Consider the following 15,617-nt stretch of genomic DNA (forward strand, 5'->3'; position numbering starts at 1 on the left):
ATTAGGACTAGTGGTTACACGTCAAAACCTGTATTTCATCACAAACTGCTTAAACTCACTTAACCATGAGCTACCATCATGCTTTTACCGTGGAAGGTGAACCAATGCTAGAAGATAGAGGTGACAAATACAAAACAAGAATCTAAAATTTATTCTAAACTCATTAAAAAAATTATAGCTACATAAGTCTTCTACAACTTCTATGGGGGAAAAAAAAAAAAAAAAAAAAGAAGTCACTGCTATAACAAAACCAGGTTAGAGATGTCAGTATGCCACTATATATTCTGTCTTTCTAGTTACTTCAGTTTACTGTATATAAATTTAGATCATAAAAACATTTGATAGAAGAACTGTATCTGTGTTATAAAGACTGCACACACAAAATAGGGTGTTATAAAACTAAAATAAAGCCAAGGTAACTTTATGATTCTCATTCTGCTTTACAGAAAGCTTCTCCTAAACAAAGTTTCCTAGATTCTGTTGTTGGATCTTTCATACTAATTAGTGTTTTTAATGTCATTCTGAGCATCAAAACAAATTTCATCCCACAGCCAGAATACAGGAAGACAACATTAATTCAAGCACTTCCACAGGAAATCCTGCTCATCGGGATTTGGAAAATAAGAACACAGATACACACTAGCGTATTTTTCGTGCGTGCATGTACACACACACAGGTGAGCCTAGGTTGAGCTGTTCACTTAGACTGCCTTACCCAAACGTATATACAATGGTGTTGATACAGACAGAAAATACAAGTTTCCATTTAACTGTGGTAAGATAAGATGACCGTAGGCACTAACATGCAAAGGTCAGCTAAATTTGTCTGTGAGAAATCCTGGGGCAGCCATGCAAGATTGGCACACTTGTTTCACATATTAGCTGAACACTGGAACTCTAACACAACTCCTTACAAGAGGGGTGATAAAAATTCCAGTTTACTGAGGCATTTTTACTGCCTCAGAAGCAGCACTTTTTGGATGCTGAGTCTTGCTGAAGACCTGTGTACTTTCAGCATCTGTATTTGTAGAAAGGTATAGTTTTATCTGGTATTGAGAAAGGTCTGAAGCAACATTCTAAGGAACCCAGAAATCGTACGTAACCATTCTCCTCTTACAGAGGAGAACCACTGATTAGTTGAAATCCTCCCTTACCAAACTTTAATTATTACTCTAGCATTTCTATATACATGCCATTTGGGGGGTGAGAGTGCAGGGGATTAGCAACAAAGAATAGTTAGAAACACAGATGGTTTCCTGAAGTTAAAAAAACCTCCAAGTCTATTAAAGATCAATACTATTGGTAGAAAGAAGGAAGGAAAAAAAAAAAACTGAAAGAAAAAACAACGAATCACTCTCATGACAGCTTTTCAGGTTTCAAATTACATTGTGGTTTGTACTGGAATGAAACCAAGATATTCTCAAAAACATGAGCATATTGGAACATCCCTTTTTATACTGAAAACATAGGCCTGTATTTCATTACCCAAAATGTCCACCCCAGGCCTGAGAAATCAGCCCAGCATATTGATAAAAAAAGAGAATGACTTGATCTGAAGAATTTCTCGCCTGCAGTATCCTTAATGGAGCAGGCTGAATTTAAAAGACATATTTCATCTATGCTTCCTGGAAATTTGCAATGCCATGGAGCATTCTCCACACAATATGATCTCACCAACACTTTTAATCAAGGCCTTGAGCTTACTTGTGCTCTATTCTGAACTTCCCAGAGAAACTACTGCTGTAGATGGGTAAGGGAAGGATGTTGAAAGGGAAAAAGAAATAAATATATAAATTTTTCTATATACATTTGTATTTTATTTATATACATATATATATAGTACAATTACTTGAAGCAGATTTTAATCAGTCTACGCTATCTAGAAAACAAGAAGTTAGAGCTGGTTGCAAGTCAAATTAATTATTTCTAAAACAATTTTAAAGAGAAGAGAAAATACACATTCACCCTCCTCCCTAAGCTGTAGGTATCTTGCAGATATCTATTATCCCTTTATTTCTATTTTCTACAGTAATAATAGAGTGAAGAAGAATCAGTAAATATGGATTACGGGCCTATGAATCTTTTTGCAATAGTTCCTGTGTAACAGGAAAAGTATTTACAATTATCTTCACTCCTGATATTTATTTTAGCATCTCAAAAATACATATCTGCCATTACGCAGCAACAGTATTTGCATTCAGATACATGGATCAGTTATATTTGCAAACTGGATATTGCCAGTTCCTTCTGAGTTTCTTTTTTGCAGATGACCACCTATTATCTTTCTCACCTGGGATCTTCATGAGGGACATAGTTAAAATTAAGTCAGAACAGTGCAACACAGACCTTTTTTTTTTTTTTTTTTTTTTAAACACACAGAACCATAGCAAAGCATTATCTATTCCAGCTGAACACTTTGATTAATGAAATACTATTAGTTACTCAGAGCAACTACAGATTTTTTCTAGCCTTTTAGGAAGAATGATGGAGGAGCTACTATTGAAAGACAAGATTCTAATCAAGAGGGTTTTATACAACAAGAATTTCAGCTAGAAATTACCTGAAACCAGACTCCTTGCAAGGAGTCTAAAGCAACAAACAGTGTTACATACCCTAAACACAACAAAAAGGGTTCTTTGCAAATATCAAAGCCCAGGAAAGAAAAAAGTCCATTAGATACTTTGAGAATCGCATTTTATTTTCTGAATTAGATGAAAAAATCCCAGACATGAAAACTCCCTCATGCAATCACAAAGCATATATAGTAGGAAAAACCCAAGATGCCAGAAACCTTGCCTTGAATCCCAAGATTAGGGTTGAAGAGAGGCTAGAGCTCACCTGAATGACCTAACACAGATTAAAAGTAAATCTGGCCTATTTTCATTGAGTTTTTTGTTTTGTTAAAAAAAAAAAACAAAAACAAACCAAAACAAACCTTTCTCATATTCCACCTCCCAAAGATCAAGCAGAACAGTTAAGGTAGAATTGAGGAAGACAGTAGGGGGTTTTGTTTGGTTTCTAAACAGCACACTTCCAACTTTTTAAATTTCCCTGCTTCAGGACATACTATGAAATGCAACGATTAGTTATATTCTGTCAAGAGGACTGACTTGGAGGGCTCTCATTGCATGTTTCAATCAAAGCAGACACCATTTTCCTCAAGTATCACCCCACATGATTCAGTTTTGTTTCCACATAATGAGAGACTAAATAGAAATGCTGAATCAACATTAATGGGGGTGTCAAAGTACAGTAATATATTTAAATTAGCTAAAATCATATTTGGAGACAAGGAGAGAGGAAAGGAGAGAGAACTGCTACACATATAACTAGCACTAAATTATCCCAGTTGCGTCTTCTGGAGGACTCTCAATCACATTAAACTCTAGTGTGCAAGTTCCCAAAGCCTGGCGCACCAAACATCTCACCTGCATTCCATATGCCCACACATAAGCGTAAAAGCCGCTGCACTGCAGATTACTTTGGGAATACAGCTGACATCTAACCAGTTAAGAGACTTTCGGCAACTACTGCCCAATGGCATAAAAAGATATTCACTGTGAATCACAGAGGAGTTACTTATTGCCACCATGAAAGTGAAGAAAAAAAAAGAATCATCTTTTCACAAAGAATTTGTGTCTTCATCTACTGACCTTAACATTAGTAACAGGAAAGCAAAAGCATACATGCACTCATTCACCTGCCTGCAGGTTGGAGAAGGCAAAGGAAGTGACTGCACCTCCGTATGGCTCCACACAGATATATACACATATATAATGCTTTAAAGGAGAACAGGAAAACAAGCTAACGAGAGACCTACCTACAACTGTACCATGTCTCCGCCTGGAGCCTCGCAGCCTTGCGGTGCTGTTCAACAGCCCAGCACAAAACTAGAAACCAAAAGTTTTTTAGCACAGCGCATGTTATTTTCCAGCTCAGCCACTGCCTCGCTGCGTGACCTTGGGCAAGTCACTTCCCCGCATCTCGGCTACCCACCTGACAAGCCCCCTGCAGAGCTCCGAGCACGCAGAACCCGGCAGTTACCCACAGCAGGCGACTCTGCACCGGAGAAGCCGAAATGGGCAGGGGAGGGGCGGAGGGGGGGAATTCCCCCTCTCTTACAGGTGATACAAGTCTCCCCGACGCCGGCACAGCCTCCCGCCCGCTTCCGTGCCGCACGGCTCAAGCCGCCCGAGGAGCCGGCCCCAGCCGGCCGAGCAGGCGGCTCCGGCGGCTCCGGCTCGCCCGCCCCGAGCGCACGTAGCCGCCGCCGCCGAGCCGAGCCCTGCGGCCTCCCGCCCGCGCCCCGCAGCCAGAGCCCTCCCGGCGGCCCCGGCCCGGCTGCGCGCGGGGGCGGCGGTACTTACCGCACCCGCCAGGCGGAAAACTCGCAGGTGGCCCGCGGCCGCCCGGGGAGCGGCGGCTGAGAGGCGACCTCCGCCCCGAGCCGCGGGAGCGGGCGGGCAGGCGGCCGGCCGCCTCAGCGCTCGCGCGGGGAGCGAGCCGGGGCGCTGCGGGGCGCTGCCCGCCGCGGGGCCGCGCAGCTCCGGCCGCCGCTGCCGCCCTCCCTGCGCGGCGCCGGCTCCCCCCCGCCCTTCCTCCCGCCCGGCTCGCGCCGCCGCCGGCCAATGCGGGCCGCGGCGAGGAGCCGGCTTTAACCATCTGTTGCGAGGCGCCTCCTCCACGCGCCGCCGCCTCCCTTGCCGGGGGCGCCCGCCCCGACACCCCGCCGCGGAGGTGGGAGCCGGGGAAGGCGCTGGGCCCCACCGGGGAGCTCCCGGCCCCCCGCGCCCTCGGGGGCTGCGGCCGTTACCCCGCCGCCCCTCCCCCCGGCCCCTCAGGGCTGGCGCCCGTCGGCTCACCCCGCGCGCGGCGCCCTCCGTCCCTCTCCCTCGCACCGGCGCTCGCCTCTCCGCCCCCCAGCCCCCTCCCTCCTTCCCTCCCTGCGGGTGGCCGCCTCCCCGCGGGCCCGCCGCCGCCGCCGCCGTGGGGCGAGGAGCGCGGCTGGCGGCGCCCCGGCAGCGCTGCGGCCCGGCCCGGGCGGCCCCCGTTAGGTGCCAGGTGGGTTGGGAGGGTTTGCGGGGGGGACGTGGAGGAAAAGCGCGTGTGGGGTCTAATCCTCCTCACGCTGGTGGCGGTGAAGTCCTGGCCTGGTAAAACTTCTTCACTTCCCACTTAATCATCAGGGCTCTCCACATGGGATGTCAGGAGGCTGGCCGTGGTATTGCATGGAGCGTTGTGCCTCATCCTGCTTGAGAGGCTAAAATCTTTCTCTGTGTCTTTAGACTTTGTAGACATCTCCTGTGGAGAAGCTGTTCCAGAAGAATCAAGAGTCTCTTTCACTATTAAAGTTATGAGTCTTAGCCTTTCACGAAGTGTTTTTTATGTTCTTAATTTGAAAATTTGGCATGAAAATGTGGACAGCCTGGGTGCAGTGTCCCCTGTTTTGGGTCTCTGTCTCCACCGCATGTGATAGTAGTTCAGGTGTTCACAGTGCACGTGTAAACCTTCCCCAAATTGACCCATTGTTCCTCTTATTTCTCATTTCTTGCATACATCCCTGCAGAATTCAAATGCACTAACAGAAATAGAAAACAAATGGATGAAAGGAGCTTTTTAAAAATAATTTTGTCATTATGGACCTTCCCCAATCGTGCTTTTTATTCCAGTCCCTGCGTTTTCTGTTGATTCTCCACAGAAAATCCAGAGAATGAGAAGCTAATTTTATTTCAGACAGGTTCCAGGGTAGCATTTTTATGAAGAAATGTCAGGAAAATGATGCAAATTCTTTTCTACTCTAAACAACTTGAAGTTAACAAAACAGTCTTGAGATACATTCTGTGGAAAGAAAAAAATATATATTACATGAGTTAACACAAGTTCTAAATGAAATTGTGCACTTTTTTGAAACTATCAGATTCTTGCTTCTCATCAGAGCAGTTTATTGAGAGAGTATTGAATTATTGAGCATTAAGGCGTGGGTGTGTGGACCAGAATGTGAACCAAATGTGATTTGCAGGACCACCTTATTTCTATGCAACCTTGTTACAATTTCTATGCTATTTTGAGATATATTTTATTATGCTAGTTTTAAGGTGATCTGTTCTCATTGACAGGTATATTGTTCCTAGCTGGGTAGTCTTCTAGCTAAATTAATCATAAGTCCTTTCTTTTTTTTCAGAAAAAGTATGATTTCTGAAAATTAAGTCACATGCTGTTATAGAATTGCTTGTAGTAAATGGTACAGTGTATTATCCAAATGAACACTTCAAATATGGGATACATTTCTTACCCACCAGGAAGGCCTTCAAATATGGGATGCATTTCTTCAAATATGGGATACATTTCTCACCCACCAGGAAGGCTGTATTTTTACATTAGAGGATCTCAACACAGTTGAGATTTATATCATTTTTACAAAAGACATCTCAAAAAATACTCAGAAATACTTAAAATGATTTGAATTTTTCTGGTGAGACTCCAGAAGGATGAAATTTTGCCCTCATGTATGCATGTGGAATGCCTATAAATCTGAAGGGAGAATTTATCATTACAAGATGTTCTTAAGGAACAGTTTATATATAGTTATAATTACTAGAATGACAAATTAGCTGGTGAATCTTCCATTAATCTTACAAGGCTATTCCCAACTGTAAGTTATTCCCATATATATTCTAATCAAGCCTCATCATAATGATGTGAAATATTGTTTCTACCATTACTACAAGGTATTGTCTTACTGCTCTAAGAATGTTATTATTATTGATTGTATTAAAAATAAAAATTCCATCTAACATCCTAAACTAATTGTCCTAGGTACAGAAGACATATATACAGAGACACACTTCATTTTAATGCTTTGCATGCTATCAGCATATATAGAGGTCAAACAGAGGATGGTATAAAATGGAACAATCCACAGCCAAACAATTGGACACTGAAACAGTGAGAAACAAAATGTTTTTTTCAGTCATACAAGAAGTTCTGGCAGAGTTCAAAAGCATATGCAGGTAAGTGGTGTCTCATTCTGCTGCTGTAATAACAAATCTCATGTTCAGACTACACCTTCAGTTTCAAAATAATGTTTCCCTATGAAGTCTTTTATCTCACAAGTAAAATGTCTACTGCAAAGATATTTACTTAATTTTTTTTAAACATGTATTCTTTTGCCTGGATCATTACAATTTTAATTACTTAGTCGTATAGATTAAAAATATGAAAAATTCTTCATACATACGTCATCAATAGCATGTATTTCATGGATGTGATAAAAGCAAGATTCAAATAGGCCAGGAACATGCCATTAATTTGGAGGTTTTCTTCTGTTTTTATCTTTGCTGCTATCTTGGTATGTGACCTTGGGCAAATTGTTGAACTTGCCTGTACATCAGTCTTTCATCTGTGAGATTAGGGATAGTCACACTTAATGAAATGCACTTTATTAGTAATAACATTTTGTGAATGTATTTGTATATAAAAATGAACTAGTAAATAGCATCTTCAAATACAGACATCCAATCATTATCCATCATAATAATATTTTCTCCTGTTATATTGGAAGCAGTATACACTTGACAATTTATATTACTTAAAAATGAAGCTTAAAAACTGGCAGTATTATGTGTTAAATATAGTAACAAACATATTAAAATCATCAAAGATCCAGTGTGAAAGTCTTTTAGAGTAAATAATAAGCTTTTTCTGCTAATTGGTTGAGTAATTCATTAACAGTGTGTGCAGAGGTAAAGCTGTAAGCAATTATAGTTCGAGAGACTAAAGACTGTTCAACAAGAATGAACAGTTCTCCAAGGTGTTCAGGGTAAAGAGCACTGTGTCCCTGAAAAAGCTTTATGTTTCCTTCACGAAAAAGATCTTAATGCCTAATTATAAGAGTTCAGTGAGAGTACAGTATCACCAAGAAAACTATTCAAAAAACTGTTTTGGTGTGGTTTCCATGTGCGGCAGATGTTCTTCACTGCAGTAAGTCCTGAAAACAATGTCTCTTGCCATTCACACATGACATGTTAGCACTAAGAATTTTGTTTTTTGTGGGTGCTTTCAAGTCGCTTCCAACAACAACAGATTATGTGGGCATGTTACATATAGTTACTTTGTAACTTTCTTCACATATTTTTTCTTTATGCAAAGTTGAGAGAAATGCGAAGTATTAAGCTGATGCTTCTGTAGAGTTAAAAATATTGATATGCATTAGCTGCAATTATCAAAATTTTTTAAATCCCTAATGTTGTAAAATATCCATTAACCTTAATCAGTCCAACACATCTGACTGTGCTTGCCAACTGCCTTTTTCCAAATACAGAGGTATCAAGTTACATTAATAGCATCAGTAATTAAATACTAGTGTGGACTCAGAAACATACCTTAAGATCCAAACAGTGCAAATTTGGGCCATTGATTCCAGTTCTTGCAGCAGGCTATTCTCTGAAATAAACCAGCCAAAAACATGAGAATGGAACTCAGCATGTGAGTGCAAAGACAAAGTTTGCATTTTAAACTCCTGTTTTTTCCATGCAAAATATGTTAAGTTCCCAGTGGAAAAAAAACTCAAGATTGAACAAACTAATCAAAAACATACCTTAAAGCCTTAGTCAGAAAGGAGTTGCTTTGTTATAAAGACAAAGCAGATTTGTGGGAATGTTGCCACTTTTTATAAACTGTTGAAAGCTGGGGGTTGTTTTATTTTGGTTTTGTGCCAGTCATGACTCAGGAACTGTTATGAAAATGAATGTGCTATTTCAAATGCTGCAAGACCTAGTCTAGATTTAGCTAGTGCAGCAAATTTACCTAAGCAAGCAAATTCATCTCAGAAGCTGTAGTACTGAAACTAGCTGGAATGTCATTTAGGTGCTGACACTACTAAGAAAGCAAAAACATTGATGGACGGTCAGTGCCAGGGGCTGATAAGTGAAATGTTATGTTCCCACCCCACAAGGCCACATCTCCTGCTGACAATCAACAACTGTATCTGTTAGCTGAAGGGAGGGGGGGCAACAAAAGACACTGCAAGTACATAGGAAGCAGCTGTCTGTAAACCTTAGAGGATAAGACAGTGGTCTATATGACTTCAAAATGAGTCATTCTGTGTAGACAACTATAAAAACTTTCAGCTTTCACATATCCTTTGGTAACTGTGGTAAATGGTAACTACAATCTCATGTTTCCTACCTTCTTACTCAGAACACATTAAGGGAAATGGATTATTACTTCAGTGCTAACAGGGAAGTGTTCAGCAATAACAATGTGCAGCTTCTAAAGCACTTCTCTGTTTCGAAGGGCTTTGCAAACATTGATTAATTAATCTGTTCTGTGTCCAGTCCTGGGGAAGCATGCAATCCTTCCACTAAACAGTTGGGCTTTGTTGTGGCTTTTAAAGGCTGAACTGTGCTGTGGGGTCGGGTGAGTGAGCACGTGCAGAGGGGCAATACTGGAGTGATAGCTGCTGAAGGCACACTGTTTGGGGAGCTACAGGGAACAAGCATAACAGTGGCTATAAATCTTTTCCTTTTCTGAGGTGCCAATTGATACACAGAGGTAAATAAAGCCTGATTATCTCTTTTCACAAGTTAGACTTTGATATGTGTTACACATAAAGGCTGGTTACTGTCCTAACACAAGGATAGCAATTATCAAGTTCCTTCTGCTACTCGCACGTGCTCACACATTGCTTCTTTTTTCTGACTTTCCACCTGTGTAAAAGCAAAAACTTTTTATGTCAGTGTCTACATTTGATCTAAAATGGATTGAATTTTAGTCACACTCCCTTTGTAATGTGGGATTTCCCTTTTCTGTCCAACACATCAGGATACACTTGTCTGGATGCATTCACTTGCGCTGACTGCCTTAATTTCAGCTTGGAGTGGAGCTTGCATGGGACTGTCCTTTGCCTTTGTACCTTCTGCAGCCTCTGCCTAAGGACACTGATCTTGCCTTTGCCAGCCAGTAGCCTGAATGATCTAAATGATGTATATCCAAAAGTTACACTTTTAGAGCCTACCTACAACATCAACTACTGACAGCTAAAAAATTTTATTAATCTGAGATGCATAGTACATTCATTATGGACTACAAGTATATATCAGTTATAACCAAGCCCTGCCAAAAATACTGTTGAAACAATTGCATATATCGCATGTCTGCTCTGCTACAGTATTGCATCTGGCATTAGAAGTTACAGACTAGAATATATAATAGAATATATTTTTTTCTGTCTCCATTATGTTGAGGAAAAGCACCTTAAAGAGGGAGAGTACAAGGAGTCATTTCAGTGGGGGAAAAAGATGCAGAGGGAGAAAGAACTTTATATACTTTAGAAATCTCTGCCAAGCTGCTTGCTATAGAACCTTCTGCAGACACACTTTGTAAGCAAAGATTCCTTGGACTCTAGCAAAGGACTGAACATTTTTTGAAAAGACGTACAGCTTTACATTTCAGGACAGGGTTCGCATTATTTACCGAGAAATGGCTGACTGGCCGCCTGCCAAGTTGAAAAACACTCCCTTGCTAGCATTTCAGCTGAAGAAAAAATGAAGTAAAATAAATACCTCTGTATTACTCTATTACAGTGTTTAGACTCTACTTTTCAGATGAAAAAATGAAATTTATTACAGCATAAATGACCCCCTAAAGATCTAAAAACTGCCAGAACTCTCTGTCTCTTCCTTTCTAATGAAGCTTTGCAATTTCCCAAAGTCAGAAAGTTGTGATTGTACCAATAGATCATGCCTGTGCATACATATGCAATGTGTATAGAGGAGTGACATGCTTTAATTGTATTTTTAATGGAAAAGATCAAATAATTCCGTGAAATATGCTACAGGTCTCATGATTGATGATTTCATTTTGAACAAGCCAAATTAAAAATGAGACTGAGAGCACAGTCTCTTACAGTAACTGTGAAATTACTCACTGTTGCATATACAGATTTATGCATAGATCTCATACTTACATTTGGTATGGGTTGAATGTGCATGTGACATCTTTTCTGGTTACAAATTCATGGATATTTCCTATTATTTGTATCCTTCAGAAGTAATATCAATCAACAAAAATTCAGTTTTTGCAGAACTGCATGGGAATTCTCTGCTTAGAAAATGCTTGAGGAGCTGAATATTATTATCATTTGGATTTTTTTTTTCCTATATCTGAAAGTTGTATTTCACATGTACAATGCCGATCCAGGTACACTTGTATGTTAACCAGTAGATCTTTACTTTCTAGTTGAAGAACAGAAAAGTATGTACTCTTTAAGGCTTTAACTTAGCTTTGAGTTAAACTCTTCTTCCACAGCAAGCACTGGTCTGTTGCTGTCTTAAATAACAGAGGTTAATATGCAAGCTGGATTTAAACATTTTTCCTATTAGAGATCTAAAATATAATAAAGCAAACAGTGTAGCTACAGGCTAGGCCACGCAAGCATAAGTTCATAGATATTAAGAGAAGAAGGAAGCCTTGTGATGGCTTAACTTGATCTTCTTGCATCTAGGGTTTCTTATTATACTGCAGATCTTTCAAGCTTCACTAGTTACTGCTGTCTCTACCATGATAACTGTTCAATACCTCATATACTGTTAGGCAGTGTCTTAGTTATGTATGCCATGTGTCTTTCTATAGTATTGAGCCTTAAAAGCAAACACTCCCTGATCTTTCAGGCATGCGGTTTGAACCACAGTCACACCTGAATTTAGCTGCTGGCCTTTACCACTTAAAAATCTCTGGCAGAAATGCCATACACATTTGTGAACTTAATATCTGGACTCAAACCAGACCTGCATGTGTGACCTCCATCTCAATATATATGGAGCCATATTTGGAAACTCCTGAGTCTCAAGGGTGCTTGACTTGAGGCAATCTGTTTTTGCTAGGGGCCAGAGATTATATGCAAAAGCAGAACTTCTTTTGGATTTTACTCTTCTCAAATACATGCACTAAATGTGTCTCTATGTATACTGTCTGCAAACTGTAAATGTGTGTATAGGTAACAGTTTCCCTGGGACTGAATGTGTCTGTATAAACATGTCTTTTTTGAAGGACAGGCAAGTGTCGGTTTTAAGTCAAACAGCTTAGCTATAAGTTGGATTGCCAAGAGTAAAGCAGGTATCTGACACAAATGAGACATCACAGTAACATGTCCTTTTTTGCACATACCTTTCTTTAGGTAGAAAGCAAGAGTACAGTCCCATGCTGAGTTCTTCCTGCTGCTTGGCATGTTGATACAAAGCAACAGAAATATTCAAAGTTTTTAATAGCTTTCTCCTCATACAAAGAAATTATGATGAATCTTAAGTTTTACCTTTTAATTTTGTACCTGCAGAGCAGAGAAATCTGAGTGTGCATATGGAGGGGGAAGGGACTGAGCTGTGCTGCTGCTAGAAAGCTGGAACAGCAAATGAGAAACCCACCCAGAGGTTTCCATTGTATGGTTGTTATGAAAGAAACTGAATTGTGGGATAAATGCCTAGGCCATTGTTTGGTTTTTAACTCATTCTTCACTCAAATGAAATCCCACCAAAGCAGGCTGAAGTTTCCCAGAGAAAAACATGAGTGAAAAAAACATGATTTGCATTTGGTTTTGGTTTTTGTAAAGGATCAGTTATTTTGTCTGGAAAATCCATTGGGACTGAGGTCTTTCTTTTTTCTTAATCACTTTTCACCAGGTAGGATCCTCTTTCAATGTAACATTTATATGATGTCATACCAAATACTGTTCTTATATTCCCAGAAATTATACAGTAAAAGTTAGTTTGATATGCCTAGCACAGCAGCAGTAAGGATCATGATTTGGCTAACACCTGATTTATTACCTTTTCAGGCAGAATGTAAACATAAGCATTTATAATTATTTGTAATAGTAGTTATTTCTATGCTGTGATAGCATTACTAAGAATAATTGCAGAAAGACAGAAAATTACCACACGAGGTTTGCAACCTAAGAGCATAAATTCTATGGGAACTGAGCCCTTGCAAGATAAGCTTTAACTGAAGTTCACACTTTCAAGTTTGGTCCCTAAAATACATAAATCATACTGTTCTGACTATTGAATTATAGAAGACAATGAGCATGTGCTGTGCAAAGGAATCACAGACAATAAGGTTGATCTAAAGCAGCAAGGATTTAGAAAAGAAATTCAAGTAAATTCCTGCCATTGGTTTGGTAGATTCACTTCTGGTTTTGAGTTTTCTGAGTTGTGGCATGTTAGTGACACTTTTTTTTTAGCATAAATGCTAAATCGTAATGTGCCCTAAATGAAACATTTTCATGTAATGATGACTGCATATAGGCATCATTAAAAATAAAATTCCAAATCTGTTTTGCCTTTTATTCTGCTGAGAGTCACTTATCATTTGAGCTTTCATCCGGCTGCCTGAGCAAACTGGTTATGTGTTTATTTTAACTGTTTCTTAGCAGAATGCATGAAAGATCTGAACATGAAGGAATATTTCTTATAAATTTGTTGCATTCTTTTCAGTTACAACTGCTAAGTTTATCACTTTGTGGTTGCAACAGGCCAAAATTACTATGGGCAAAAAAGAATAGGCACATGTAAGTAAATCTTCTGTTCTGTATTTCCTTCTGTTTGATTATGAAACCTGAAAGTCAAACACCCCATTTTTATCAACTACTGTGAGGCTGCGGTAGGTGCTTCTAAGAACAGTGGTCAACTGACCCAGCTGTAAAACCTGATAACTTGGAAAATGTCTGGCTATGCATGATCAGTGGATGCATTTGAAATTTTAGATGTCTGTCCCTTATTCTTTGAACTTTTGAATCTAAAAGCCAGTTCCTCTCTTTTCTGTGCAACACATGAGGTGCCCTTTTAATGCTGGATAATAGAGTAATATACTTAAAGTATAATTAACGGTTTTGCCAGGTGACATTTCAGATTTTCTAGAAAAGAGCAGCGCAGATAGATGCATTGACCGTTTGCTGGGTTTATGTCCACTTTACTCCAGATTTCATGTGTCTTATCTTCCAGTTACTCTGCTGTTTTTTGCTTTATGATTTATTTATTTATCTGAATATAGCCTTTTGATGGTAGCAAAAGGCTTTGTTAGTATAACTAACTGCCAAAAATCTCTTAGGCAATTGTCCTCAGTTTTGACATGACATTTAAGACCTGATCAATCCAAGACAAGCTCTATTTGTTTAATTTCCCTCTTGTTTATTCCTTATAATAAAGTCTAGTTCTTTATAGCTCAGATAAGGTTAAAGGAGAAATCCCAATGGTACTGAAGACAATTTATCTTCTCTTGGAGAACTCATGAATATTCTTCTCCTATTCTAGAAGAGTAAAATTCTATGTGTAGGACTTGCATTTCTTCTTCTTGCCTCCCCAAGATTTACCCTGAGTATGCAATAGGATCCTTTTGTTGTCCAAGCATTTATGCTGCTGTATAAACAATAAACACATAGGCTAAAATCATAATCAGAGAAATCCATGTGTGTTTTATTTGTTCTCTGTAAAAAACATCAGTCTCCTTTAGGATTTCCCTGAAGACATCACTGTCTAATGCCTTTAAAAGAGATTAGGCACATTTTCTTCTGGGTAGGGATGATCTAATTTGCTTTGGATCTATTTGGACATTGCATGTTCCACTTCACTCATTCATTCTCACCTTTATAGGTGTCTGTTGATTTCAGAGGTAATGAAAAAAACCCCCATACAATACAAAAATCAGTAGAAAAAAAATGAGTGGGAAGGACAAAAGATGAACAAAACATAAATGGTGGTGGTGGGCAATAGAAACAGTCTGTTAAAAGAAATAAAATCTTTAAACTTGCTTATTCTTTGCCTACTATGTAATGTCATTATTTATATTTGTGCAGAGTCACTGCAAACTGTGAATGAGGAGCTAATTAAAATGATAAAATTTTTGCTTACTTTGAATTGGTAGGGGAGAATTAGGCTCCAGATACATTGTTTAATATAGGACTCCATCTTTCACCAGCCTGTTTTTTTGGCAAGGGTCTTCAAAATGTACTAAATGCCATATGATTCCCTTTTGTAGGAAAAAAAATATATTAAGCCATATTCTGGACTATGTGCTGGCTCCTTTGCACCAAAAGGGTCTATAAAGCTTTCCTAAGTTGGCAGCTGAGATTTCTGCTGCAAGAGGGAATTCCTGGCTGAGGTGGAGCTGGCTAACAGTCCCCTTGGCTTCTAGCTGTGCCAATTGGTATTAAGAAAGAGATCTGGAATATTGTCCTTAAAATTGAACTTCCCATAGAAACATAGAGACTTGCACTATGTTTGACTTGCATATGAGCCAGAAGCCCATGAGACTGACAAAAACCAAAAGGCTTTGTTTAGAAAATATGTTCCAAAGTGCCAAAGCTTTTACCTGTATTATTAATATACCATGTACGATCTCTGTAAGGTGCTAAAACCGCACTAGAGTCTGTGAGTTTACTCATGTAAAGGGAGTCATTCTTACAACAGATAATGTATGAAATATTGCAACAACCATTTCCATAACACTGTGACATTTCTATTTTATAATTTTTTTCCTGTTTTGTCATAAAGAACTTAATCATTTGTTCTCTTACAGTTGATATGGTTTTGTTTTAAAGCTTCTTTGATGATTGGAACCTGACAAAC

The 15,617-nt window shown here is 39.5% G+C and overlaps 1 protein-coding gene across 1 annotated transcript in view; it reads right to left on the minus strand.

Moving 5' to 3' along the window:
* Positions 1 to 4,384, minus strand: part of SULF2 (sulfatase 2) — a 174,820-nt gene extending 170,436 nt beyond the window's left edge. The window contains exon 1 of the mRNA XM_067307538.1: positions 4,368 to 4,384. The gene's annotated coding sequence lies outside the window, so the exon portion shown is untranslated. The remainder of the gene's footprint in view (positions 1 to 4,367) is intronic.
* Positions 4,385 to 15,617: the final 11,233 nt, after the last annotated feature.

This window comes from Apteryx mantelli, chromosome 18 (genome assembly GCF_036417845.1).
Source record: "Apteryx mantelli isolate bAptMan1 chromosome 18, bAptMan1.hap1, whole genome shotgun sequence".
In the NCBI taxonomy this organism is placed as follows: Eukaryota; Metazoa; Chordata; class Aves; order Apterygiformes; family Apterygidae; genus Apteryx; species Apteryx mantelli.